General features: G+C 38.7%; 2 protein-coding genes across 10 annotated transcripts in view; both read right to left on the reverse strand.

The window, feature by feature from the left end:
* Positions 1-27688, reverse strand: part of LOC135705295 (protein kinase C, brain isozyme-like) — a 147479-nt gene that overhangs the window by 117414 nt on the left and 2377 nt on the right. The window lies entirely within an intron of this gene.
* Positions 1-27688, reverse strand: part of aay (phosphoserine phosphatase) — a 169273-nt gene that overhangs the window by 9667 nt on the left and 131918 nt on the right. The window lies entirely within an intron of this gene.

The raw sequence follows: 27688 nt of genomic DNA on the forward strand, positions 1-27688 counted from the left end.
TCGTTACCACCACGATCCGGGACGCGGTGGTGATGGCGGTTGGCAGCCATAATCTAATTGAGAAGGTCGAACGGTAACAAACCAAAAGTACACAATAGCACATTATTGATTCACTAGAGGACTGTTTTGCCATTTTCAAAATGAGACCCATATCGAGCCGGTTTGCGTGCGTAGGCAATGTCCTAATGTCCATTTAGTCAAGAGCCATATGTCAATGCAGAGCGAAAGTGGGCACACGTTTTGTGCTCCTGTATATGTAGACTAGGGTGGGTCAACATTACCACCCCCTGCTCCCCCAATGCTTTTTCTATGTGCATTGAGGTCCCCACACCTGTGCCAAATTTGAACGAATAAATCCTCGGATTTATATTGAGAAAACTATTCAGAATACTTTTTTGCCCAGAAGTCTTATCGATTTGTTTGTTTTCGAGAAAGTTGGTCTGCATTATTTTCCCAATATAAGTCCCAGATTGGGGTCGAAGTTGACAAGCAAATGAATAGTTTTGGACCGTTTCCCATACAAAACATGAAATTCTCCCGCAAATCCAGATCATAACCAAATTCGTTCAAATTTGGCACAGTTGTGGACCACAATACAGATCGAAAGAGCAGTGGGGAGCAGAGGGTTGTCATCCACCATACAAACTTGACCCACCCTAAATCTAGACCTACCTACTCAGCGAGGACGGTCATGCGAAAGTCATTCAAAATGACCGGCAGTTCGACCTGGTTCTCGATAGGGATCGGTGACGATAATATGTACGGGAAAATCAATCGATTTGGAACGCTTCGTTGGGTAGTTTCAGTCTGTTTTAGACAGCGATGATGATGAAGAGCGATGATGGGAGTGTCATTGTCATATGTGGAGAATAAGATTGGCCGGTCATCGCTGTACCCAAGTAACCATAGGCACGTTATTTTGCCTTTTTGGCTATATACAGCGGAACAACGGCTATACCAGTGTTTGTAAGTTCTGATGAGGCCCGTATATAGCCAAAAAAGGCGAAATAACGTGCCTATGGTTACTTGGGTAAGCTACCCGATTGTCGTTGCGATGGCGATGGCGTAGATTGTTTATTAGGTCTAATGGGTTTCTGAAGTTGAGTAAAAATCGTTCAAAAATTGATCTATAGGGTGTCCAAGAAAGTTTAAGCACACTTTCAACTCATTGCCATTTCTACCCCGATGAAGTTTATCAGTTGTTCATCGAAGTTTTTTTGCGCAAAATTCATTATTTTTAATCTTCAAAATGCGATGCATTGCATGATGGTCAGGAAGTTGACGATGCCGATAAGTTAATTTCTACCGAAAAATTAGGTAAAAAGGCCATGGTTTGACAAGCGATATATGAATGTGGCAAGTTGTCAAAGCTATTTGTGACGAAGGACACGATGAACACTAAAATTTACGTTCGGGACTGTTTGAATCGGCGTCCGCGGCCCATGATCCGTCAACATGATGGCCCAGTACTATTTTGTCCGATTTGGTGTCAATGTACTACTTGAAAGACACGGTAGCTTGGTACAAACCAAACAAAGTGCAATTCGTGTCAAAAGAGATGAATGCTCCAAATTGTCCGGAGGCCCGGTCAATCGTAACTCTTTGAGCCCCTTCCAAGGGACATCTACGAAAACACTTTAAGGCGAATTCAATCGAAAAAGACTAGACAAAAGTGGCCAAAATTATCGCCAAGGAGTCTATGCTGAAGCTCATAGGCAGCGTCAGATCAAAATTTCGCTCCTTGGCATACGATTAAAGGAACTGTAAACGTTTGTTACAAAACATATTAGATTTTTAATTTGTGCGTAGTTGTTAAATGTACCGTCACGTCTCTTAAGGTTATTTGGTGTTGGATTAGTAGGGTTAGTAGTCGTTGTATAAAATTGTTAATTTGTTAGTAGGATTAATTGTTTGAAATTTGAAAATTGTATAAAACCGTACAACAGTACAGTGGGTATGAGTATTCTATTAGTGGGTACAACAACATTCGGGTGAAATTGTGATTTCAAAATGGGTGAAAAATAACGTCTCAAGAGAAGAGCAATGGAATGGGAAAAGCAAGAAGGAAAACCGCCATTCCTCAATCAGTAGCTGGCGTTCGTGTGCTTCGGATCGTTAAAACCAAGTGTCCGTAAAGTAATACAAAATGAGTGGTGAATCGCGGGAATATCTATCTGTTCAATCACGACCTTTTTATGGTACCATTCGGTACAGCGCCATTTTGTGAACCAACCGACTAAGTCGGTCAGGAAGCACACGAGTCGGATTATTGGTCCTTAGTGGCTATTAATCCTAACAGTAAAGGACATCATTTCGCTTTGGCATTGCAAGGTCAAAATTGCCGCATTCCTCGGGCCAAGACGTCTCTAAACGTAAAAGAGGACCCCTCTCAGCAGAGTCACTCCGGCCTTGCCTGGACTCTGGTGATTCTTGTCAACGAGAGTAGACGCCAGGAGACCGCAGACCGCCATCAAGTCAAGTCGATCTGTTGACCGATCCACTAGCAAGTAAATTCAAACATCACCACCCTGACAGGCTTAATTCGCCCGACGTCAAGCTCGTCGTACGTAGGATCATCGGCGAGCGCTCGCACATCGGCAGAGTAGTCTTCGGCGGAGCAGAATCAACGGCAGCAGTTCAGTACCGGTACGTCAAACCCCCATAGTAAAAACCCACTGTACACCCATAAAATTCAATAGAACTACTATTAGAAATCCAATCCTGCTATAGTTTTTATTAATAAATAATTAGTATACACCCTTTGATTACTGTGTCACTTAAACTTTTCATAGCTTTTAGTCAGGTGACAGTACTGCACATAGGAGCGCGAAGCCCCTCCAGATTACCCAGTAGTAAGCCGACCTTGAAACACAGCTCGAGAGATTTCTTACTACTTAGCGTTTTTACCGGGATACAGACAGTAGAGTTACAGAACTGCGGATTATTTTCATCCAATTGAAAAAGCATATAGAACATAGGGGAGATGGATGTAATGTCAGTTTAAATGCCCCTAATTTGGACCCATACATAAATTCAGCAATTGACTAAATTTTAAATAGCGACCAAAAATATCCATTAGTACAGTCCCAATGACGCATTTATTTAGATAAAATTGATAAATAGCTGGTTTTTAGCTATGGCCCCAATCTAACATCTAAAGGCCAACATTAGAACTATTTTCCCTATATATGAAATAAAAATTTGATTTTGTTAACATAACGTCGTTTTATTCCGATAATAAACTGTGCTTATACTTTCTGGGACACCATATAAAATTAATAAATTAATAACAAACAAACTGTGGATAGGTAACAATTTTCAAGTAGATCTTCATTTGTTAAATCCATCATATTAACTTTATTAAGAACAGTTTTTAGTAAGTTACAATTAACTGCTTTTGAATTGATTTGTTTTGGATCGTATAGTGCGCTCAGTAATGACTAGAGATACCATATAGTATCCTAAACAACAATAGTTGTACGTCCTCCTTTAGCCCTAAAATGTCCTCCACTTTAGTCCTTGCAATTTTTTTATAGCTTTCAAAGAGGGTTGCTTCTTCATTCCTTTATTCAACGTCGGTCTCTGTTCAGCAATCTAGTGCCAATGACCGACGGACATCGATTGCCATCCATTGATGCCAATCGAATGTGCAGGAAGGCAGCTTCCACACCTGCGTAGGATATCGCACCCATTCATTCAAAAGAGTGTTGCTTCCGGAGCATGTTTATTTTATTTAGTCGTAATCTCATTCCATTTAGCAATTGTCAATCGATATTAGCACCAGAGGAATACTAACGCTAGCAACCCCCTACATTTAGGTTGAAGTTAACGTACACGGTGTCTTTGGTGAATAACTTTAAAACAACAAAATCGGCATTCGCGCAACCTTCTCAATTAAAAAAATTAAAGGGTTGTGTCCTATACACGACCGCAGTATGACGTAGAACCACGCAAAATTGATGTATGTCATGCATTTTTGACTATTATACTTTATCTTAAATTTTTCAAGTTTTTAAATGTTTCGGTTATGATTAACTTTTTTTTTCCTTGATTTGTTTTCCGTGCTGAGCACTAATCCTACCGACGCCAGGGAGGCAGCTTCCTAACCTGGACCCTACCTATCGACCCATCAACTGAAACGGGGCCCAAGGCTCATTCCTAATTGTGAAAGGTGATCACGCCGTCCACCTTTAGCCGCTGACTTGATCCTGCTTGTTACAGGACCAAAAGCCACACCGTCCGAAGCGAATCGGTAATGAGCTAAAGCACGACAGCAGCACTGTTTTATATCTTCTTCAGGTTCAAGCAGAACGATGTACAACCAAATGGTACTCGATTATGACGACTGGGTTAGGAAAAATCGTTTATTTCATTTAAAACAGATATAAAATTATCATTTGTACATTTTTCAAATGTTTTTTGTAAAAAAAATGGAAAAAAATATTTACTTCAGCAGATTTGTAATGTAATATTCTATCCATTGGCGTATTTAGATTTTATTTTCATCTATAAATGACAAAGTTACAAGCGTTCAAAACCTAACACTATTTCACCACACATATTTTTTGATTTGCACCCCAGTATAGTCGACAAAGACGTAGTTATACGTCAAAAGGAACTTTTCCCGTAATTTTGACATATTTGGCATAAATTTGTTTTGCATGCAGTCTTAATTTGCTTTATACGTATGAATTTCCTAGCACTAGGCAGTCTACACTTTTAAGCGATATTAGATTTTTCAAAAATTATAAAACACTTAGGGCCGATTTCTTCATCTGCTGTTGAAATTTTAATCTAGGTTATACCGGCATTAAGTCACAGGTGAAGGAATTTCAAGATTCAAAACTCCGTGCTTTTTTGTGTTTTCCTGACTGCGCACTATTTTTTTCAAAAATTCCGACCGAACAAACTCTAATAGCAATAAAAGCTTTAGGTACATAAACAAATATTTCCTCCGCGTTAACTGGAAGCAAATGTTGAAAACAAAAGCGCAAAAAGTGCTATTTGGAGTATTTCAACCCTGATTTCAACCCAGAAACAATTGCTACCAACTCTTCCTGCGTAGACAGTCAATGATACAAAAAAGAAAAGAAAATTCATATCGGTCATACAAACTCGCTAAACATTTTGGAGATAATGTTGCAAAAGTTCAAAATTTGTACTGGATTAAAATTATTCAGCTAAGTTCGTTGTCAGATTTTTGAAGAAACAATTGGATTATTTTCAAGTCGAATACTTGGAAATACCGTTACTTATAAGTGGAAGATGTAGAAAATATCAATTTTTACAAATAAATAATGATATCAACAGCAGTATTTACACCATTTCAAAATATAAGTATGTCATCAGTACTTCAAATATAAATAACTTGAATTGCATTCAATAGTACTGAAAATATATGACGAAGATTCGGTGAAAACTATCTGTCATTTGAAATGGGTTCATTTCGAAATCAGAGCCTAAATAAAAGCCGGTAAGAGCCTAGCGTCAAATCGAGGGGTGATTGATTGAAATTATGGCGAGCGTAAAAAACTGTATTATCTTTGACCGCTGGAGCTAAGGAGACAAGAAGCAGAAGTTTTGTTTATGTTGTCGCACTAAAGTCTTAACAGGTAAAGCCCTCTGGTAGAAGTTTGGACATCTGCCAAAGCATTTCCAATCGAACTGTCAAAATGCTTTGCTTTGTTCAATTGAAAAATAGTATTTTTTTCAGATTTCTGGTGACAGTCATTCATACTTTTGCTAGAGGGCCCTAAGGCCAGAGGGTACTTATTTGCACTCACTTCGCCATTACCAAGCACAAAGTACTTGATAAAATTGTGAATGAATGTGAACCAAGCAAATAAACATTGCATTTATTGTTATGCTTCTTCAAAGTACAAACTTACAGCCTTCTGTTCAATGTTTCACGGCCAACAAGAGTAACTCAAAATTGAGTCAAATTTGTCTTACAATTGCAAAAAATTTAATAAAATTTTCCGCGATTTCCCAGGAAAAGCTTCCTAGCGATATTTCACTCAAACTCCAAGACTGAATGAAATTTTGAACGATTTTCCTCATATTCAAGCAGTTTTTCCCGGAAAAGTGAGAACAATTTTACTCACTCGCTGAGAAATCCCACTTTTTGCAATTTTTAGTCAAAATCGACTCAGTTTTGAGTGGCTCACATTGGCCGTGTATGTTCATTTGCCGCGCCAAAGTTTCAAAAATATATCCTCTGTCTTAAAAATTTCTTCACTGTCAATCTGTTCGTTGTACCTTTATTTCTTTTCTCATGCAAATTATGGCGCACGGTATGGCGCAAACTTTTCTGGAATTATAATGACTTGACAGGCATTCAAATGGAAACCGTACAACAACGCTCACGCACGGCAAAAAGCAATTCGCGCACGTGGAAAACTTTGCTAATGACGTTTTCTTGACTAATTTTCGCGTTTCTTCCAGTCAGTCCAATTTGACATGAACACTCACGCCGCCCCAACCGTCGTTCTGCGTAACAAATCTCCCAATTAGGGCTTAATTCGATTTCCGCCCATTTTGCAGCCGGTTGCGAACGCCGTATTCCGTCGTGTTGTGTACATGCAAACACCAATAAAGACGAGTTAAAACCTTGTTAGATCGAGCTGTCCTATCAGGAAATTCGATCCAGTTTACACCACGACTCACGCCAGTCAGCGAACGACGAAGACGGCAAACTGGTTGCGCTGTGAAGCACAAAAAAAATATGGTCACCGATCCTTTTCACAAACAGTCTCATGCTTCTTCCGATTGACTTGAGTACACACAGCTTGACCCTTATTTTCCTTCAGCCTACCCTCCCCCACCCCACTGTTCAATCACGATAAACGACGCTATGGCAAAAACCAACACGAACACAACCAACAGAGAACATCTTGAAACGAAAGAAAATTTATACAAAATTAAATTTCACCCGCCTTCTTCGCTTGTCGCTCTGGGATCGTCTCTGGCGTTGCTTTTCTTCGTTTCGGACAAAGCAACCTATCAAATCAATTTCTTTACCCCCGGCTCTGAATCTACGAGAATTTGTGATTGTGAAAGTGATCTTTTTACTTAATCTTCATCATCGGCATCAATTGATGGCATCGGTGACGAATTGTGAAGATTGTTGTTGTTCGAATACAGATGGAGGAAAACGTGATTACAAGTGTCTCCGGTACAAACCACTTGATTTGCTGGATTCAATTAATAAAGACTTTGATTCGGGCTACAACCGGAGAATGGATTTTGCAGAAATGTGGATAACAATTATTTGAACGGACGTTCAGCAAAGGTTAGTAGCGTAAAATTGTCTGATTGCATTTTGAAGCTTTATTTCATGCGAGTTTTCCGTTCAGAATGGCATCAACAAAACAAGTAATTTTGATCGTAGCGATGTAGGAATATTTTATAGGGACGCATGGCAGTTAACAAGCTTTGCTTGAAGGAAATTATTAATAATCAATCCGCATCAAATATCTCATTGATACTATTTCATGATGCTTATGTTGTCAAAAGGCTATCTAGAGCTTCAAGACATTGTTCAAGACTTCATTAAGCCTGTAGAACTTCTAGATCTCCGCTTCAGAATAGTGTGGAAAGCATTCCGCGATACTATATATTTATTCGATGATATGCATGTTATCAAATGGCTCTCTTAAACTTCATGAGTCATAAAGAGTTTCAGGACATTATTTAGTCTGTGGAACTTCAAGATCTGAACTCGAGAATGGAATGAAAAGCATTAAATACAGTGGCGTCTCGTAACCTCACTTTTTACCTGTACACCAACCAGCCAGATTTAATGCCATATTCATACTCGAATCGATTGAAAAATACACTTAATCCTCTAGTTTACTCGATATCTATTCATTGCAAGCAATATTTTGATAAGTGTTTATGATTTGAGAGTTGGTGCACAGGTAGATTGAGATTAAGGAAACGCCACTGATTAAATATCTTATTGATATCATTCCATGATGTGCATTTTTTTTTTTCATCTTTAACTTTATGTCAAAATTGACGCTCGTATATGTCACTCTCAGAGCACCTAAATTTACATGATTTTTTCTAAGTGTGCAGTAGAACTTCAAGATCCAAAATTCACATGAACATTCCTTAGAATTCAGTAACTAAGTTCCAGTGCAAATCACCCCAAACAATATTGTAATTCTGCTCAAATTTACCTAGGAGCTCTGCATCGAATAATTATCAAAAATTACTTGAAATTCTCCTCAGAACTCTCTAGAAATGCTTGGAATTCCCTTGAGTCTCTTCTAAGAATCCAGCATTTCTTTGGAATTTGACACAGAATCATTTTGAAACTATCAATTATCAATTCAATAATCTTTAAGCTCTTCTGGTAGTTTCCTTTGAATCACATCAGAACCCTCTTGAAATTCATCACAGAACTTATCTGCACACTTAGAAAAATTCATGTAAATTTAGGTGCTCTGAGAGTGACATATACGAGCGTCAATTTTGACATAAATTTAAGTCATAACAGACGTGAAATATAGCTCAATCAAACGTACTTTTCGTCGAGCAACGAACTTTTCAGTCTCGGAGCACTTAATATTACATGACATGTTTGTTTACGTCTCATCTTTTATGTCAAAGATAGATTCCGTCACGTGTAAAATTAGTTATTTCTAAGTGTGTGGGATACTTTTTCAAATTGGAACTTGAATCTTTCTCACAGTCATCATGGAATTCTCCTTAGATCTTAATTTAAAATTATGAAACTTTCAACGTTTTTCTACGTATCATGAAGCACCAACTATGGTCCTCCTCTCCCTTGTAGCGTATTTTGCTATATGGCTGGTCACTAGACGGATGCTATACACACTACCAAAAAGTCATGTAAATTTCCGTGCCCTGAGACCGACACATCTGCATAAAAAAAATAAAATAAATTCAATCAATCGTACTTTTCGTCGAGTTGCGTATGTTTCGGTTTGAGAACACTTAATGTTACATGACATGTTTGTTTACGTTCCATAATGTACGACAAAAATTGATTACGTCTCGTGTAAAATTAGTTATTTTTAAGTGTGTAGAACTTTATAGCATGCAAGCAAGCATGATTGACCGCCCACGGTTGCTGCTCTGTTATTACCAGATCAGCTGCAATTACACAGAGAACCAACAGATGATGTTTGGGACTAACATTCATCCTCAATGTGTAAGAACTGGAGATCTAATATTTAGCAATACCAGCGCCGGCCGTGTCCGAATGCAGGTCAACTAGGGAATGGGAAGGAATGTGTTGACGTGGTACTCGCTGTGAAGGAAACCGAGAAATCCTCTGCGCTTCCACGAGAAATCACTGGGATGTTGGATGTGGGGAAAAGGTTGCACGCACACGCAGGGATCGTTTTTTGGTAGAGCGATTATAATACACAAACACACACACACACACACACGCGCGCGCGCACTCATCCAATTTCTATTTTTAGATCAGGACCCACACTGTAAGTGATGCGATCGGTGTTAAAGAAGAATTTGTTTTCATTAAAATCTAGTGGGTATAGAATAAGGCAAAGTGAAAAATTGCAAGGAAGGCGACGGGCCTGGGATTGAGCTCCCGACCTTCTGCTCAGTAAGCAGAAACGGTAACCACTGAGCTACCGAGCCTCGTTATTTTTAAGTGTGTAGAGCTTTATATGAGAAAAACATGGTAAAAGGCTAGAAGGCAATGAACAAAAAGTTTGGTTTTCTTATAGAACTTTCCATATATAAACTTCAAATTGATTGTGCCAAGCCAGTTTCTTGCCAAATGAGCTTCATTTTTGGGATTTTAATAAGGACCCAATTTAGAACCGATTGAGCACTGTGGAGTGACTTTAATAAGGACCCAATTTAGAACCGATTGAGCACTGTGGAGTGAAATTTTTGCATCAGTCTACTGGTCACCCTGAAATGGTACGTCATTTATGCATATTTCCTTAGAACACTCCTAAACCTAGACCTGGAGTTAATGTTTTCTTAAAATTCTTTCTACAATTGCCATAAAATTCTTGTCAAGACTCTTGTAGTGTTCTTTCTAGAACTTCCTTGGAATTGTTCCCTGAAATATATTGGTTCCCTATAAATTTTATGACATTTAAAATTTTCATAAAATTCCTATGAAATGTTAATAAAATTATTCTTAAAAATACTTACTGAATCTTTAAAATCCAATGCAGAACAAATTCCATGGATATTTCTAAAGTCTAGCATCTCATTTGTTCTCAGAAAGAAGGCGAAGTATATTTTATCCCTATGAGTCATCGAAATGAATGGGCTTTTAAGAGAATATACATTTTAAAAAAAATTGAGTTTGATCTTGCTGTTGAGTGGAGCTGCATGCAGGGAAAGACCCAAACTAGGATGGTGGTTACTTACATACATACATTTACATGTTTATAAATTCGATGATTTATCATTTATCAGGATCATCGCAAACATAAGATATCTTGAGTGTAAATAAATTTTATCGGCTTTCAGTCTTTTAGCGAGTACAACGATGTTTTTCCTCTACGGATCGTGGTAGGCCGCGGTGAAAAGCTGACGTGTTTTGTTTTTGCAGCTGTATTTTTTTCTAATGCAGTTTTATGATTTTATGCAATTTTTAAACGTGATTGATGATTTCAAACGTGTTTTAAGTGTTCGTGATTCAGACAAAAATATTTAGAAATGTGTCCTTGTCGAGGGGAACCCGTTCCGAAAAATTAATTTTTAAAGCACGCTGTTTGTGTTTGTCGAAGAGAAAACGTTATTTCTCTGAGGGAATCTTCCGGAACCGATTCGCGGGCAAAACGGGTACCTCTAGAGTGCTTTAAAAACCTGGGTGAAGTGCGTAAAATGAGAGAAGGAAGTTTGGTGACGGATTTGGATACTATTGAGCAACTGGTGGAATTAGAAGGCATAAGGTTACAATATTCAAGAAGAGATACGAACAGCATCGAAAAGTGATAGAGAAAGAGAAGAGTATTCCACTACAGATGCCGATTATTCAACAGGGCTCAACGAGAATCGAGATGACAAAGATTCAGTAGCAAGGACACAATACATAAGCGGTGAGATCTAACTGATTACAACTAGATATAAAAATATGAAATGCATCCTACTAAATACGTGCCAAGCAGGAATTGCTTTGATGATGGAAGTGTACACGACATTTTGACATTTAAATGATCTTTATTTCTTGTATTTGTTTGGTTTACATGTATGTATTATCAAGTGACACAGATGCGTCTTTTCAACTTTAGTACATTTGAAATTTTTAATTATTATTTACAGTTCCTAGTCCTATCAGGCCTGTTATTAGAGTATGAAGGTGGTTTTGGTTTGTGAAGTGTACACGCAGTACCAATATACATTTTATATCGGTACTGCGTGTATGCGGGACTTGTTGTAAGTGAAAGTAACCTCGGAATGGACGTGAGTGACCAGGAATTCTGAAATGGGTAACTGAATCTCAACAGAGCTATTACCTATCAACTTCTGGGCTAACATTTTTGCAATAGGATTAGTATAAGATAATAATAGATTATATTGCATACATTTTTCTTCCATAAAAACACTGCCGTACAGTGGAAGTTGGATTGTATATACATACATACATACATACATACATACAAAACGATGTTTTTCATCTACTCCCAACGTTTCAATAGTAAATTCAATCTTTTTCAAGGGATCTACAAAGAATTGTTACATAGTTTAAGACGTTTCACAATTTGCAAGTTTGGTGACTTACAGAAAATAACGTTTTTTGTCTGGTGGTACCATTGAAGCGTTGGGAGTAGAGGAAAAACATCGTTTTACTCGCTAAAAGACTGAAAGCCGATAAAATTTATTTACAAACAGTCCACGTGTCGATAACATTACGATAATGATATCCTGAGTATACTACCAAATACTCAGGATATCTTATATGTCAGATGATCCAAGTAACCTAAAGAATTGATGATAAGCTGTATATCTACTTCAACTCAACATTCGTTATATCCTGAACAATGATCAGCAATGATCTTGTCTTTGAGAAATTCGTCAGCATGACAAATGCCGACTAGACTTATTAAATGCTGTGAAGCCATTTTTCTGGCCCTATGAGCACATATAACGCTAGTGCTTCAGGCTTAAAACTCAGGGAGCATGTGTTGCTTGTAAGCTTTCTGCAATGCTAAGTTGATACTGTGATCTGTCATTTCAAGTTGAGTGGTGTTTCTTTTGTTTTTTACAAAAACAAAACAGAAGACCAAAAACAAAGCGACCCAGATTGAAAATTAAAATTTGTTTTCAACGGATGGTGAAGCTGAAAACCAATCCAATCAAACTCCCGGAAGATAATAGAAACGGAACGCTTGGCGGCATGAAGTTCTTCGGAATTAGTATACAGATGTAGATTAATGCATGATGTTTTCGGAACTGGAGGATCAACATTATTGCTCAACAACGATAGGCAATGGGATGTCGCCAAAAATGTTTGCGGTTGCATGGAATAGGAATTCAGTGGCACCTGCCGTTTACATAGTTATCCTCCATGATTTAGTTTAACCTAATTCCAACATTTCAAGCCAGAATTAAAGCAGATTTGCTTTGTTCTGAATTTGACACGTTTTTCTCAATGTTAAACTCGCTTTTCTCTCATCTCTTCTGAAGAAATTCAAACAGTTTCCAACTTATCATCTTAGACCTTTCTTAGTTTGATCATAGGCAGCGAATTCATATAGACTATTCCGCTAAGGGGTGCAGAATTTTTCAATAAATCCTGGTTCTCTCTTCGAGTCCTGAAATCAAGAACATAACAAATCTAAGCGAAGAAGATAGCATGCGTGTGGGTGAATGGGATGAAATTATAATCATCATAAAACATTTTTGTTTTACTTTGTTTCATTTCATGACGGTAAAGCAGAACACGTAATTATTTTCACTCATTTTGACATTCCTCTACAGGTCTTATATCAGCATTTTCTAAAGCTCCCTAAGCCTCAACTCAAGCACGTTACTAACCAATTATTCGCCTTTTTCGGTCTTAAATTTGAGAAATTTATAGAGCTAGTCAGCTGTAAATTATGGAAATTATATGCGAATGTAATGCTGAGAAAATGCAATCTAAAAGTGCTTGTCGGATACTTGGGTATGGTTAACATTTTTCGGTCAAACACATTTTTTCAAGAATACTTTAGAAACAATGAAAAAAGGTCGAAAGGAAAATGGTCGAACGGACAGAATGTCGAAAGAGCAGAAGGTCAAAAGGACTAAAGGTTTAATGGACAAAATGGCGAAATTCAACATTAAGTGAAATTTATATTCTGGCAAGTCATCTGAAAACCACATGTTAAAGAACGAATAGATTTCAAAGAAGGGAAAACAGTATGAAATCATATTTCACTTGAGAGAATTAAATTTATGTAATTCTTTTAGGAAAATTACGTTTATTTCTGTTGATTATGATCGTACATTTATTTAACATTTCAATTGATTAGCCTATCTGGCTCTTCATATTTGTTTCATTGGATATTCTAATTTAATATTTGCGTTTTTCAACTAGGTTACATAATACCCCTTGTTTAAATCGGATAATATGATAACCTACCTACCTACGAGAACTTATCCTAACGTTCTAGATCACGTATGATCTGATGATCTGATCTCAGACAGGTATCTCTGAACCTTTTTATAATAACGTGGACTTCTTGTAGATAAGCGGATATAGTGATCTTATCAATATGTTGCCCATTCTGTTAGTTTTATCAATGTGCTCCCTGAAAAGAAGCTAGCTGTCTAGAGTTAGTCCGAGGTAAACAACCTCTTTGGGCCATTCCACCACTTTCCATTCAAGCAGATCTTATTATTTTCATACGGAACAAGTGTGGAAATATGATGACCTGAATCTTTGCAGATGTTGAAATACTCAGACAGAACATCCAAGCCTCTCTGAAGTTTGGCAGTAAGAGCTTCGATGACCCTTCCATTGTAGACGATGAATGTGTCATCTGCTAACAGAGACAACGTTCCACGATCTGGGAGAGCCGGAATGTCTGAAGTAAACAAGTATAAGAGGAAGGGCCCAAGGATACTTCCTTGCGGAACGCCCGCGCCAATGTTGAAAGCGCCAAAAGTGATGCCGTTGAGAGAGACTTGGAATGTCCTGTCTGAAAAGTAATTTTGGATGATCTTCACAAGGAGTATTGGAAGTCCGTACACGAGCCCATGCCATGGCAGATGCTTTAGATACAGATTTTTTTCCGTCTGAGAATATTGCTTACTGGAGTCAGTTGGTGAGTAGTCGACCGACCTTGTCGAAAACCAAACTGCTCCACGAATATAAGATGTTATTTTCGTCAGCAGATGCTAGAAGTCGCCGGTAAATTGCTTTTTCAAGAACCATTTAAAACCCTGAGAGAAGGCTGATAGGTCTGTAGCTGGAAGTAGACAAAGGATCCTTCCCAGGTTTACTATGACCTAGGCTATGACTTTAGACGAGGGGAAGTAAACAAGCCTAAGGCACTGATAAAAAATCAGTGCCAGGTAATCACAGAATCTAGAACTCACATGTTTGTTGAGCTCTTGATTCAAGATGATATCGAAACCAGGGGCCTTCATGTTTTTGAAAGATCTGAAACTTCAGGAAAGATGTTGGAAATCAAATGGAGGTCAGCTGCATTTTCAGCAACGAGGCTACTATGTGGACTAATCATGATTATAGGAGCTGACAAAGTGTTGGCCAATCACAACAGGAGTTATCATATGAATCACTGAACCATCTGCACGATTCAGTGGAACCAGTGGTGGAATGGGTCTGAGCATATTTTTTAAGATTCTGGTTAGGTTCCAGAAAGGCTTTGCACAATCTGAAATTCAAAAATTGAGAAATTCAGTCTCAGAATATATACATCAGCTTTTGACTTTAAGACCTTGCATTCATTCGACCTTTTATCTACTCAAACTTTTGACCATATAAACCTTTTATCATTCGGCTTTTTATCTATCGATCTTTTGTCCTTTCGACCATTTTTCCTTTCGAACTTTTGTCAATTTGATCTTCAGTAAACTCACAGCAAAAAAATCTGAATTTTAATTGTGATGTAAACATTTATTCACGTAAACTTGTATTTCATTTCACGCAAAAGAAGCAGCAATGTTGTTTACAAAAAATGGGATTTTGTATACAATATTTTAAACTTTTGATTAAATGTCTCAAAACTTTACACGGTTTATAATGTAAACTTATAAGATATGTGACGCTCCATTTATGTGCATCATCATCAGGCCTTCCTTAGCTCAGTCGGCAAAGGCGCAGCTACAAAGTAAGACCATGCTGGAGGTGGCTTGGATCGATTCCCGGTCCGGTCCAAGAATTTTTCGGGTTGGAAAATTTCTCGATTTCCCTGGACAAAGAGTTATGATTGTACTTGTCACACAATTATACTAATGCAAAAATGGTACAGGCATCGACAGCTCTCAATTAATAACTGTGGAAGTGCATGTAGTAGCTAAGTTGAGAGCACACAATAAGCTAATATAAGATAATCTTGAAATTAGAAGAAGAAGGTGAATAAGAGGATATTGAACATAAATGAACACTACTTTTTTGAACAGTGCTGTGTTGCATGATGTTCACTAGCAAATATTATCATAGTAATCAAATATCTAAAGGGTGATACGGTCAAAATTTGGTCAAGGGAAAACGCGTGTAAATCGGTGAAATCATTTATTTAAAAAATCAAATTAAATTTCTTTTTCAAGTTCAATTAGTATAAAATTCAGGAAAAATATTCAGTTAGGCTTCCGCTTTTCCAAATCCGAATTGCCGGGCCTTACGCTTGACCCCTGCCATCAGATTTTGTACAGCCACCTTGTCCACCTTCTTCGCCGCAGAAAGCCAGTTTGCCTTGAACTGCTGCTCGCCCTTAGCAGTTTTTTTGGTCTTCTTTAGGTTCCGCTTGACAATAGCCCAGTATTTCTCAATTGGGCGGAGCTCTGGCGTGTTGGGAGGGTTCTTGTCTTTGGGAACCACCTGCACGTTGTTGGCGGCGTACCACTCCATGGCCTTTTTACCGTAATGGCAAGATGCCAAATCCGGCCAAAACAGTACGGAACAACCGTGTTTCTTCAGGAAAGGCAGCAGACGTTTATTCAAACACTCTTTCACGTAAATTTCTTGGTTGACAGTCCCGGAAGCTATGAAAATGCTGCTTTTCAAGCCACAGGTACAGATGGCTTGCCAAACCAGATATTTCTTTGCGAATTTTGACAGTTTCATGTGCTTGAAAACATCTGCTACCTTTCCCCTTCCTTTTGCCGTATAAAACTCCTGTCCCGGAAGCTGCTTGTAGTCGGCTTTGACGTAGGTTTCGTCGTCCATTACCACGCAGTCAAACTTCGTCAGCATCGTCGTGTACAGCCTCCGGGATCGCGCTTTGGCCGTCGTATTTTGTTTATCATCGCGATTTGGAGTCACTACCTTCTTGTAAGTCGATAGTCCGGCTCGTTTTTTGGCTCGATGCACGGTTGTAGACGATACACCCAGCTTATTTGCGGCATCTCGGAGAGAGAGGTTAGGGTTTCGCTTGAAACTACCGGCAACTCTCTTTGTCGTCTCAGCGGCTTCCGGTTTTCGATTTCCCCCCGATCCAGACTTCCTGGCTGTCGACAAACGTTCCCCAAACACTTTAATTACATTTGTAACGGTTGATTTGGCAACTTTTAGCGATTTTGCCAACTTTGCGTGCGAGTAGCTCGGATTTTCGCGATGCGCGAGCAAAATTTTGATACGCTGCTCTTCTTGCTTGGACGGCATTTTGACAACTGAAGAGTGAATTCCAAAATCAAAATAGGAGCAACATTCTACACACACACACCTTCAAAATGAGGGGTGTTCAGGTTTTTTAAATGCAAAATTGAAAGAAATACGTCAAGTTGATATTGACCAAATTTTGACCGTATCACCCTTTATACCAGCCTAATAAAGCTCGTTGCAGGTTTTGCTATACCTTCAAATAAGTCTTGTCGGGCGATGCCAGCAGACCAGAAACGGCTAAGTCTACAAATATATATTTTAATTATCTCAAGACATGATCCTTCAGTCTGATTCAATTTTCCCGTTAACAAGTGGCACCATGAAAAACAACATTCAATTTGAAAACCGAACTGAAATAAGCCGATTCTACAATCTCGCATAAACATCAATGTATCCTTATGCCCTTACCCTCTATCCTGTGTCTACGAGTAGAAATGATAGGCCGTATGTTCGGTACAACATCCCACGTTTGGTTACATCAAGATTTATATTCACCATAAAGAAGCATCCCCCGCCATGTCCTCAATACTTAGAAGAGAGAGAGAGAGGTGGGACAAACAACTTGACTCCCCTTTCCATCCAACCATGAAGCTTAGGATCAAATCCTGCTCCGCTTCTCCTTACCACCATCCAACCCTCTCTTCACTTTCAGAGACCGTAAAACGTGGCGTTGAAACCCTAAATCAATATTAAAAAATATACGTCGCTCTGTTGCTGTTGTTGTTCACCTGCTTGCTTCGATCGATGCACTTCACTTCTGTGCCTTTCTTGGCTCAAAGCTGATGTTGCCTGCGAACAAGCAAACCTGGGAGACGACTATCCCAAACCATATCCTTCCCGAACAGCACAACGTGGTTGCCGTAGCCATCGACTCCCCTGTTCGTTCACTGATGGTTCTATGTTCATGAACATTACGCCGGATCCGGCTCGATTATACTCTTCATGCTGCTCCGCGTCCCGCGCGTATCATCATCCGTTTCTACCTCTTTCTCGGGTGGCACTTCCGTTTCTGCCACATATACCCCCAACCGGTTGCCGACATTCGTTACTACTTGGCGCTTCCCTTCCTCCTCCCCCACAGTGGGATACCGGTGTACATTACACTCATCAAAACACGACCACTATATGATGATGTTGGTTCGCTGGTTACCAGCTGGGTTAGTATTGGCATGCTGCGTTGTTGTTGTTGTTGTTGTTGTTATTGCTTCTACGATTGGCCAACTGAGTTTTTGACAGGAGTTTATTTTTTCCCTGATGCAAAAGAAGCTTTGAACACACTCACAGAAATGAAATTTTTTCTCCGACATAAGGCCATTGAAATCGGTACTTACGAACTGGTTGAGGGTTCTGTGGAGTGGAAAAAACTCCTGGTAAAATTTTCAAACATGTTTGTTAAGAACAACAATTAATCGGTTTAAGAAAATAATGTTTTTTATGTGAGTTTTAATGCAGTTAAGTAGACTGCTATAGCCAGGGTTGTATACTCAATGTTCTAGATTTTCTGTAGTCAATTTGAGTAGTTCGAATCCATGCTAATCTGGCTGTAGTTTCAACAAACCATTCAGCAAACTTCCTTGAACAGTATCTTGCATTAGTTTCTGCTCACCCAAGAACGCAATATCGACGATGGAATAAAATTTAAGTGCCGCTCCTGCAACAAATTGTGTTATTTTTAATGATCCTCGTAACTTACGCCAAGTGCACATTGAAACGTGCAATAACCGTGCATTATTTTATTGCACATACGCAGCACTGAGCAAACGGGAAAAAAATAAACTAAGCAGTAACAATAAGAATAAGTTCTCGCACAGCTTGCTTCGATTGGTTTGCTAGATGGCGCTACACAGATGACGTATACACATATAATCTTGAGTGTTGTGCAATAACCGCATACCTTTGGCTGCTTTGAAGAGCATGGTGTGGACGTGTGGGAAGCCAGCGCAAACATTTATCCAAAAGAGCATCATCCACCCGGAACGCCTAATGTTTAAAAATGTGTTTTACGATTTTCAATTCCGTCCGGCGTCCTTAACCAAGGCATTTCCCCCACAAAATTAAACCGACAGGAAAGAAATTTACCATACATGCCAACAGGTTAGCATGCCATGAATTCATGGCCAACCGAAGCCACCAATAAACAACATAAAAATATGTCATAGCACTAAGACTGCTTTGACTTGCAAATCCACTGGATCAATTTATAACCTAGCACGCCATTACGACGTGTGGCATGCGGCAAGCTTCGTCTCCTCTAAACCGAACACGAGACACATGGTAGAACTACGTACGGACACGGGTATTTCCCATATGCTGGATTCGACCGCAGATCCCCACCATGACCCTTCTCAACTAGCTGCGCTATCTCTCGCGTCCGTTTGTCTGCCTCTCTAAACCAGATTCCGTTTCTCTGTTTATCCACAGACCATTTGTCCGGTTGTTGGTATGACGACCACGCCGTTCTTTCGTAGAATTAGCGCTTTCTGATGGTGGTGAATCAATTCGCGGTCGCCTCAATCTCGCTCTCGCTCTATCCCGTAACCGCAAAAAAGAACCCGCTTCTGTAAACATCGTTGGCTTGTACGACGAGTCTACACAACACACGCGTGTGGTAGTTGGTTGTCTGGACGACACGATCGAAGAACTTATTCGACGCGGCCTGCTTGTATCTTGTATCACGATTAGTCGTTTTATTTATTTTTTTGACCGGTAAGCAGCTATGTACATGTGTCAGTTGGACAAACAAATCAGACCTTGCGTCTTGTTTAGCTTTCTTCTGGCTCTTTCATCTCATCCATTCAAATTTTATGCTACTCAAAATATACCAAATATACAAACAAGTGCTTTCAATTTTATTATTCTTTTTTTTTTTTGAAAATAGAAAAAGGAAGAATGGAATCACATGACCTAGCAACCACTACCGGTCGTTATGCGGTACAAATAAAATGTAACGATACGTGTAGAAGTGTTTCATTCCTTTGAATTGTTATGATACGTACAACATCGTAGCGCTGGTAGCGCTTTTTATGGGTAAAGTCGTTCGCGCTTAAAAAGGGAAAAATAAGGCCATTCGAGAGGAGAATTGGCAATAAAACTCAATTATTCGTAAGTTTTCTAGGATTGTTTATTGGGAAGAGTTGAAGAAGGTACTTGTGAGGATGGAGACACTGATGTGGAGAGCAAATCATGTATCAACCGTATTTCATCTGCCGAATGTTATTCGAATGTTGAGGCGATTTCGAGACTGTCAAACTATAGTTTTTCCTACAAAACAGCCTACTGGATCATATCCAGAATGTCAACAGTGAAATTTCAAGGATAGTTTCATTCAATTTATTATCGGATAACAAGCGAAACCCTAATTTAAAAGCACTTCAAGGAAACTGTTGTTTATTACATATTTGAAATAAGATTCATCTTGTCTAAATTTCAGTTTGTTACTTCGAGTTAGGGAAAATATCGAAACACAGAATATCTAGTAAGGGAGAGTTGACTGTAGTTAGCAAAATAAATTTATCTTTTTTTAAAGCTCTACACCTTTCATGTTTTCAAAGCCCCAGAATATTCTGCTAGATTTTTGTTAATGCACTGAATTGTGAAGAGTGAGAGATTGAATTGAGAAATCGTTTCAGAAATCTTGAAGATGATTTAAATGAGATCTAGCCAAATTGTTGCCAATCTCGGAGCAAGAAAACGTTTTAACAGTCCGCAGCAAGGGGTAGGTCACTCCGCACACCAATCTTGGGTCATCATTTTTCTCAGTGTTCCGCAAGTGTGCCGGAGGTGTGCAGATTGTGCCGGTCATAGAGCAAGCTGCGATTTTTTGTAAAATACGAATATTATGGTATATATGGCAACCCGGTATTTCTGACAGCTTGAATGTTTTGGCCTGGCTGCTGGGATACGAGCTGACCGATACGATTACGGTGCTGTGCGAAAAGTCCATCTTATTCCTGACCAACAAGAAGAAGATCGAGGAGGACATTCCAGGAACAGGATTCATTCGAAAGAATGATACTGATTTTACAGTCCTCCCATACAAGGACATGAAACGCCATCAAATTGAACTCCAGATAGTGACCACAAATGGAGAATGTTACTGAAAACGATTTTTCACCCGTGTGGGTCCGGACGTGAGTCTTCAGGTTAAATAAATTGTGGAATGCTGGAATATGTGCGTCTTCATATGGGTTTTCATGTTATTCGATTTGGTGAGCGTTTTCTGGCAGATCTGGCTTGTTATTATTGTGCTGCTTCACGTGATCTTCCATATCGTCCACATTCATGAAGACTTTGATACAGCCGGTACAGATGTTGAACTTCTGATCTGCACAGTAAATCTGGACGTGTTTGGCCAGTCCTGTTGGATGACAAAACAACGTTCGATAGACTTTGCAGACTAGTGAATTAGTTCGCATGTGGGTTGTTGGATTATTCTTCTCGTTGAAAAACTTTAGGAAATTGTGTAAGCATGGGACGTTCGTTCGAGTCGGTCCTAAAGTGAATCTAAAGTCGAAAGCCTTAAATATTTTTCACAGTTTTCACACTTGTACGACCTCTGTCCAGATTATTCGGGAATGGTTCCGGATCCCTTATCGTTACAGTCAGTTATTCCCACCTGGTACAGCGTTCGATTGTGAAACTAATTTTGAGAATGTCAATGTAGAAAATGGGCTAGGTGTTATGAAATCGACGTCAAAAGAATTCTATTTTATCTCACCTCGTCTCACCTCAGTCTCACGTAGTTTTCAGCGCTAATATCCCACAAGCGGACATAACGGTCTGTAGATCCGTTATTCTCATTTTCCCCGTACTAGTTCCAAGTATTGATCTCATCAGTAGCTTGAGGTTCAATATGCAGAAGAAGCAGACTGTGGAGCTACCGGACAAATGGATTCAGATTCATCAACGGCATAATGCACTGCGAGTATACTGATGATCCAACGTGAAGGCGGAGATCTGAATTATTCCATTAACATTTTTTTCTAAAGTAATTTGATCGAATTTTTCACACACTAAGCGACTAGAAACCGATATTTACTTATGTAACTACCGATTATAATAAGTTCCAGCAAGATTTTATAAATGCCGAAGAAAAATCAGCGATATAGACTGAACGAATTCTTTGCTATTATCGGGACTTAGTATCATTTTGAAATTTTTTTTTATCAAATCAATAAAGATTGCTTACACATAAAATGATTAAATTTTAATGATTCTTTGTTTAGTAATATTTTTGAGAGAACAACTTCAATGACAGCTGTCTAGCAGTGCTCCCATTTTATTTAATAAACAACTCAGTGCTTACGAGATTGTTCCGAAGCTGTGCCGAATCTACTTTCGACTTTCCCCTTGGTCCGCAGTCTGTATTAACCTTTTTTTTTTATTAATTTTATGTTTTTGAAATTTTATATGATTCTGAGGCCTTAACATTTGTGTAGAGTCGAAGACAGTGATAAAATTTCTTCAAATTTTGTGACTCATAAAAATGATCGTGATCCTACAATTTAAAGAAAAAACGGAATCGATTTTTTTTTTCAAAAAATTGGAACTACGAAAAATATTTAAAATGCGCGATTAAAAAAAGATTCCATGATCCCAAATTTGAACAATACAAAAGTATGATAATCGGCATTGGAACATTTTCAAGACTCTGGGGCTTGGAAGATTTTTCAGGTTTCAAACAATTAAATTTATATTTCGGAATTTCTAGGAAAACACCAAAAGAATCGTCTTCTGAGATTATTTTTTTAAAATAGAGGAAAATTAAAAAAATTAATTCTTAGGAAATTTTTAAGAAAATTGTACGAGAAGAGGTTTGTGTTAGTTTTAAAAAGAATGTCGTGAAAAATTTGAGCAGCGTTCCACGGTAATTCTGGGATTGATACCTAATTAGAATCGCATGGTAATATGTTAATTGTGATTTTAAACCGTAAAAATCAAATCCCGGAAAATTTTTAGATGAGTTTTGGTTTTCACACGTATTTGTTTTTTTTCCCACCCTGAGACTGTTTATTATATTCCTTGGGTACTAACATCAACATGTATGGAATTTAAGCATTCAAAAGAGGAGTTTGATAGCGGCCTGCTCCGTATTTTCCTCGGACTTTCACAACTAAACTTTGACATGGCGCACCAATATAACCGTACTCAGTATAGCTATCTAGTCTTAATATCTGCTATACAGACTTATTTTTTATTTCTGAAATTAGCGCCTCCGATTGACTCGGCATTTAATTTTGATGAGAAAAAAAAATTGACGAGGGTCCTCAGCGGGACTTTTGTTGAGATTTCAGTTATGACACATTATTTTTTCGCTGTAATAAATAAAAACTTTGTGAATCTGAGGCGAGCATACAAATGACTTGGAAATTAAATTTTTTCATGCTTTAAACATCACGTTGTTCAGTAATTCATAAAAAATGAGAAGACATGAATGAAACTCCCTAAGCGAAAAAAGTTGATTGATTGGTTGATTATCATTTCTTGCTTAATGCCCATCTTTAGGTTAAAACGATCAATTCCCTTTCCAACTTCGACTACAACGACTCATAATCTCCGACAAAGTTTCACGAACAACTCGCTAATTTCATCCAAAATTCAAAGAACGCTCCCGCCCCTGGGATCTTTATTAGCCCGCAAAGCTTTCACTCCCGTGGCTTCCTAATTGACGAAGTTTGAAGCAGGCAGCCTTTTGCAACAACACGCAACATGATCTCCGCCCGGCAGCGGAGACTAATGAAATTCGCGCTCAACTCGCCTAAGGGTCATTAAGGGAACAGTAGTGAAAGATTATATCTACATCCTTGCCTCTTCACTTCAACCAACGCAAAACAACCGAAAATCAAGAGCAAGGTCAGAGACTTCATCAGACGCAAATCAATTTAAATGAGTTGCTCATCACTTCTCAGCCGCAGTCAGCCAGCCATCATTATCATCATCATTGCCATCGCAGCAGCCCGCTATTTCTGGCAGCTGCCAAAATTGTTGAAGCCAAAGAATCACCCTACACGGCCGTCGAAGCAAGCCAGGCGTATAATCATTCCTGGAAAAAGGCTTTCGCGTTTAATTGCGAACTGGTGTTTCTTCGCGTTCGCTGCCCCACGGTGGAGTTCTCCCGTGCCATAGCCTTTATTTGCAAAAAAAAACACCCAACAAGTGGCAGGGATCTCACCCAACCGTACCCGTTTTCGTGCCTTTTCAGTACCGCAGAAAAACAATCCTGAAATAGGAGACCTACATGATGTGTATACCTATGTATACGTATTTAGTAGCGAACTGGGTGAGAACGAAATACCCATAGATCACTTCATTTAAAAGTTTTCCCCAGTGGCTGCTCTCCAGTACACAAATCGTGGCCTACTCCGGACGGACACTGTTGCGTCGTTGTCGTTGTCGGGCACGAAAACAAAGCAAGCCGAAAATTTAAGGGTGTCCCGGCAGTTTCGGTAGCGACAGTGACTTTACCGTGCAAAATTTATGAAGGACACTTGAGACAGGGGGAAATAAGCATATTTCTCAGAGATCGAAATGAATATTTAATCGCACAATTTTCCGTTTTGCTGGGAATCACTGGGATGACAACGACCGATGACGATGAAGACGGTGGCCATGAAGACGACGCCGAGTCTCGTTTGCTCGTTACACTCGAAAAGGGTCCGACAGGCCGAGCACGGACGGGCCAGGAGAGCCCAGCCAGGGTAACAACATTTGTGCAAAAATGTGAACCAAAGCTACCAACCTCCCACGGTGAGAGCATACACTCGTCCGTGCTGGGATGCTGGCTGGTTGGGCTGGGAAATATGTATTATGGCTATATGGAGGCGGTGGGTGGTTTCTGTTGTTCCGCTGGTGGGTGGATAGATAGCTTCGTCATTGGTTGAATTCGTGCGTAGATTCGGTACGGTACTTTGCTATTTGATATGGGTAGGTGTATGTACCCAAAACAGTGTGAAGGTAGTCACCTTGCGGCGGTTTACGTTGTTACCACCGGTGACGGCGTGCGAGAGAAGCAATATAATTATCACTTTCGAGTGTTTTCGATCTTCATCTTGTACGGTGCTGCCGTCATCAAAACGCACTCATTACAAGTTGTCTTATGTTGTGTTGGTACAGGATGAGAGTGACATCAAGTGTATGATATGATAGCCTGCTATGTTCATGTTTTTTTAGAATTAATTTAAAATTAAAATTAAGAATTTAAAGTGGCCTACTTCCCAAGAAGAAATCCAAGGGACCGAATTCTACGGATGATTTCAAAACAATTCTGAGGATAATTCCAAGAGAATATAACAATGTTTAAATGTTTAAAGGAGTTTTACATATACATTTCAAAGAGAAAATTCTGGAAGCATTCCTGAAAAATCGGAAAAAATTGATTCAAAGGATAAATGCTAGCAAATCCTGAGAAGAATCACGAGGAAATTATGAAGATAACTTAAAGGGAATACTGAGACGAAAATTTTTATAAATGCTGGGAGACTGTCTAAGGGAATCGTGAGAATAATTTCAACCAATATTTCAGGTGAATCCTTAGGAGAGTTTCAGGAAAATTTTCAGCAAAATTCCATCGTAGTTTTGAATTTGATTTGAAGAGAATTCAGAAAACAGCTTCTAGGTAATTCTGAAAGGATAAGGTACCAAGAGGGTTTTAATAATTAGTATTTCGAAAAGGTGGAGTGATCTTTCATTTTGAAATTCCCGGTTTTCCCGGTACAAATCTAAACAATTTCCCAGTTTTTAATAAAAAAAAAGAGAAAGTGATCAATGTTCGATTTTTTTTTAAAGTTGTGATCACATATTTGAGGTTAAATCTTCAGTAGCAAAACTACAGGAAGGGTTATCTTTCTTTTTGTTTAGGGCCGTGCATTTCATAGTTTCTTCTCCGTGATTGATCAGAACTAATCCACTTGCACAGAGAAGCACATAAATGGTGCATAGGATTAGCTTTCCATTTTCAATCTACAAGCACACTAATTCAATCTGTTGCGAAGGGAAGGATGATTAGTTCGAAGTCCTACTCGAAGTTGCTACTAGAGACCAAACACACCTTTGAATCCCAACCTTCAGCTCAGTAAGCAGAAACGGTAACCACTGAGCTACCGAGCCTTGTCAAAACCGGGTTACCTTCCATTTAATTCCACTTAATTCATTCCTGTATCCATGACAGATACGTATTTTGACTACAATGAACAGTCTTCATCAGTGTCAATCCCACTAAAGATGTATCAAAGTGTAACCCCCTTAAGTACTCATACCCTAGATAATCCTTTTGCTGTTTTTGAGCATTCCACTAACAACTCAATTTCATTACTTCATACAGGAAGCTTTTTTTGTTGAATGTATATTCAACTAAATGGATCATTTGATATATTCAAAAATAAACCATTCATCGTAACGATAATGTTTTGATCCATTATACGTTGACCATTCATCCCAAAATAACGGCCACTAGCCATGATTACTAATCAGTCAGCTCAACTGGAAGCGATCCATCCAAAACGAGAATAATTATATAAAAGAAACAAAAAGTAAATATTCGGGGGATTCCTGTAGCCAGCCAGACCTCATGTTTCAAATACCCAGAATTACTGAGATATAGAGACATATTTTATGGTCACTAGGTCGAACACAATCGGACTGAATGAGTCACTAGACCAAGTTTTTAACAAGGAATGATTGGATTAAGAATTTTTTTTAAACAATACTTGAAAATGGTGTTCATCGACAAAGTTTTATTTAATATTAAAACAAGCATGTTTGCAGAAGAAATCAACTCTCAATGTATAACATTTAATGAGATATGTATGGTTTTTGTATGAAGACATCTTAAAATCAATGCATTGTCGATAACTTTTTCGGTAGCTATTTCTCGTCATCGACAAGCTCTAAATTTTTTATGTATTATAAAAATACCTACGTAATTTTGTCTTTGAAAGTAAGTTATCATTTATATTTTATGAGCTATTCACTTTTCTACGACCAACAACTCAAAATTGGGCAAACCAAACTAATTGCATTTGAAAGTAGAACTAAACCACTGTCCAGCCGTATAAAATCATTAGTTTCCAATAGTTTTCTCCACCGATTTGCTTATTGCGAAACGATAAGAAAATGTAATGGAAACCGAATGAAAATATTTATTTGCATGCGAAAAATTCACACATTGCTCAATATTGCCTTTATCTACCCATATCCCCATCATACAGGATAGCTAAGGAGAGATTCCTATTCATAAATGGTGCCTTCCAGTTTAATGAAAAACGCACAACACCATACAATAAAAATATTTTCGGAATAGAATTGACGTGTAGAATCCACAAATTTATGTGTTATGTCATTTTGGAATCCAAATTTGCGACTTCCGGTTTGCGAAATCACATCAATTTCTGACTTTTACAATAGGGGTACTTTTGGAATGGAGATGACGTGCTACGTGTAAGGACTGCAAGAAGATATCTGATGCCATTTTGGGTTTCGAGTCATCATGTTCTGGTTCAAAACTCGCCCTGATTAAACCTTCTTCAAAGATGTCGAGCCTGGAATGCACGCCATGCAAGTTTAAGATAGCAGTCCTTCTTAATGCAAAAGGACACCGAATTACCCCCAATCATCTATTAAGACTACCAACAGAACAAAGTTCATTACACAGTCAACTTGTCTAATGAATTATGAATTCTAATTAAACGCAAACAACCTCAATCAAAACTCTCTTCATCGATTCACCATGCGACAGCTACTGACTAACTCCCAGTTATAACCAGCGAAGGGAACGACAAACCTCAATCCCCGCCATAAATTTCCGACCAGTCACAATAGATTTTCCTCGCCATCAAACAATGCCCAAAACAGCATCTGTTCGCTTGCTCTTCCGGAGCAAAAAAAAAAAAGTTTTATCGCACG

The sequence above is a fragment of the Ochlerotatus camptorhynchus genome, unplaced genomic scaffold (genome assembly GCF_037179485.1).
Source record: "Ochlerotatus camptorhynchus isolate MF236.1 unplaced genomic scaffold, CSIRO-AGI_Acam_v1.1 ptg000265l, whole genome shotgun sequence".
Lineage (NCBI taxonomy): Eukaryota > Metazoa > Arthropoda > Insecta > Diptera > Culicidae > Ochlerotatus > Ochlerotatus camptorhynchus.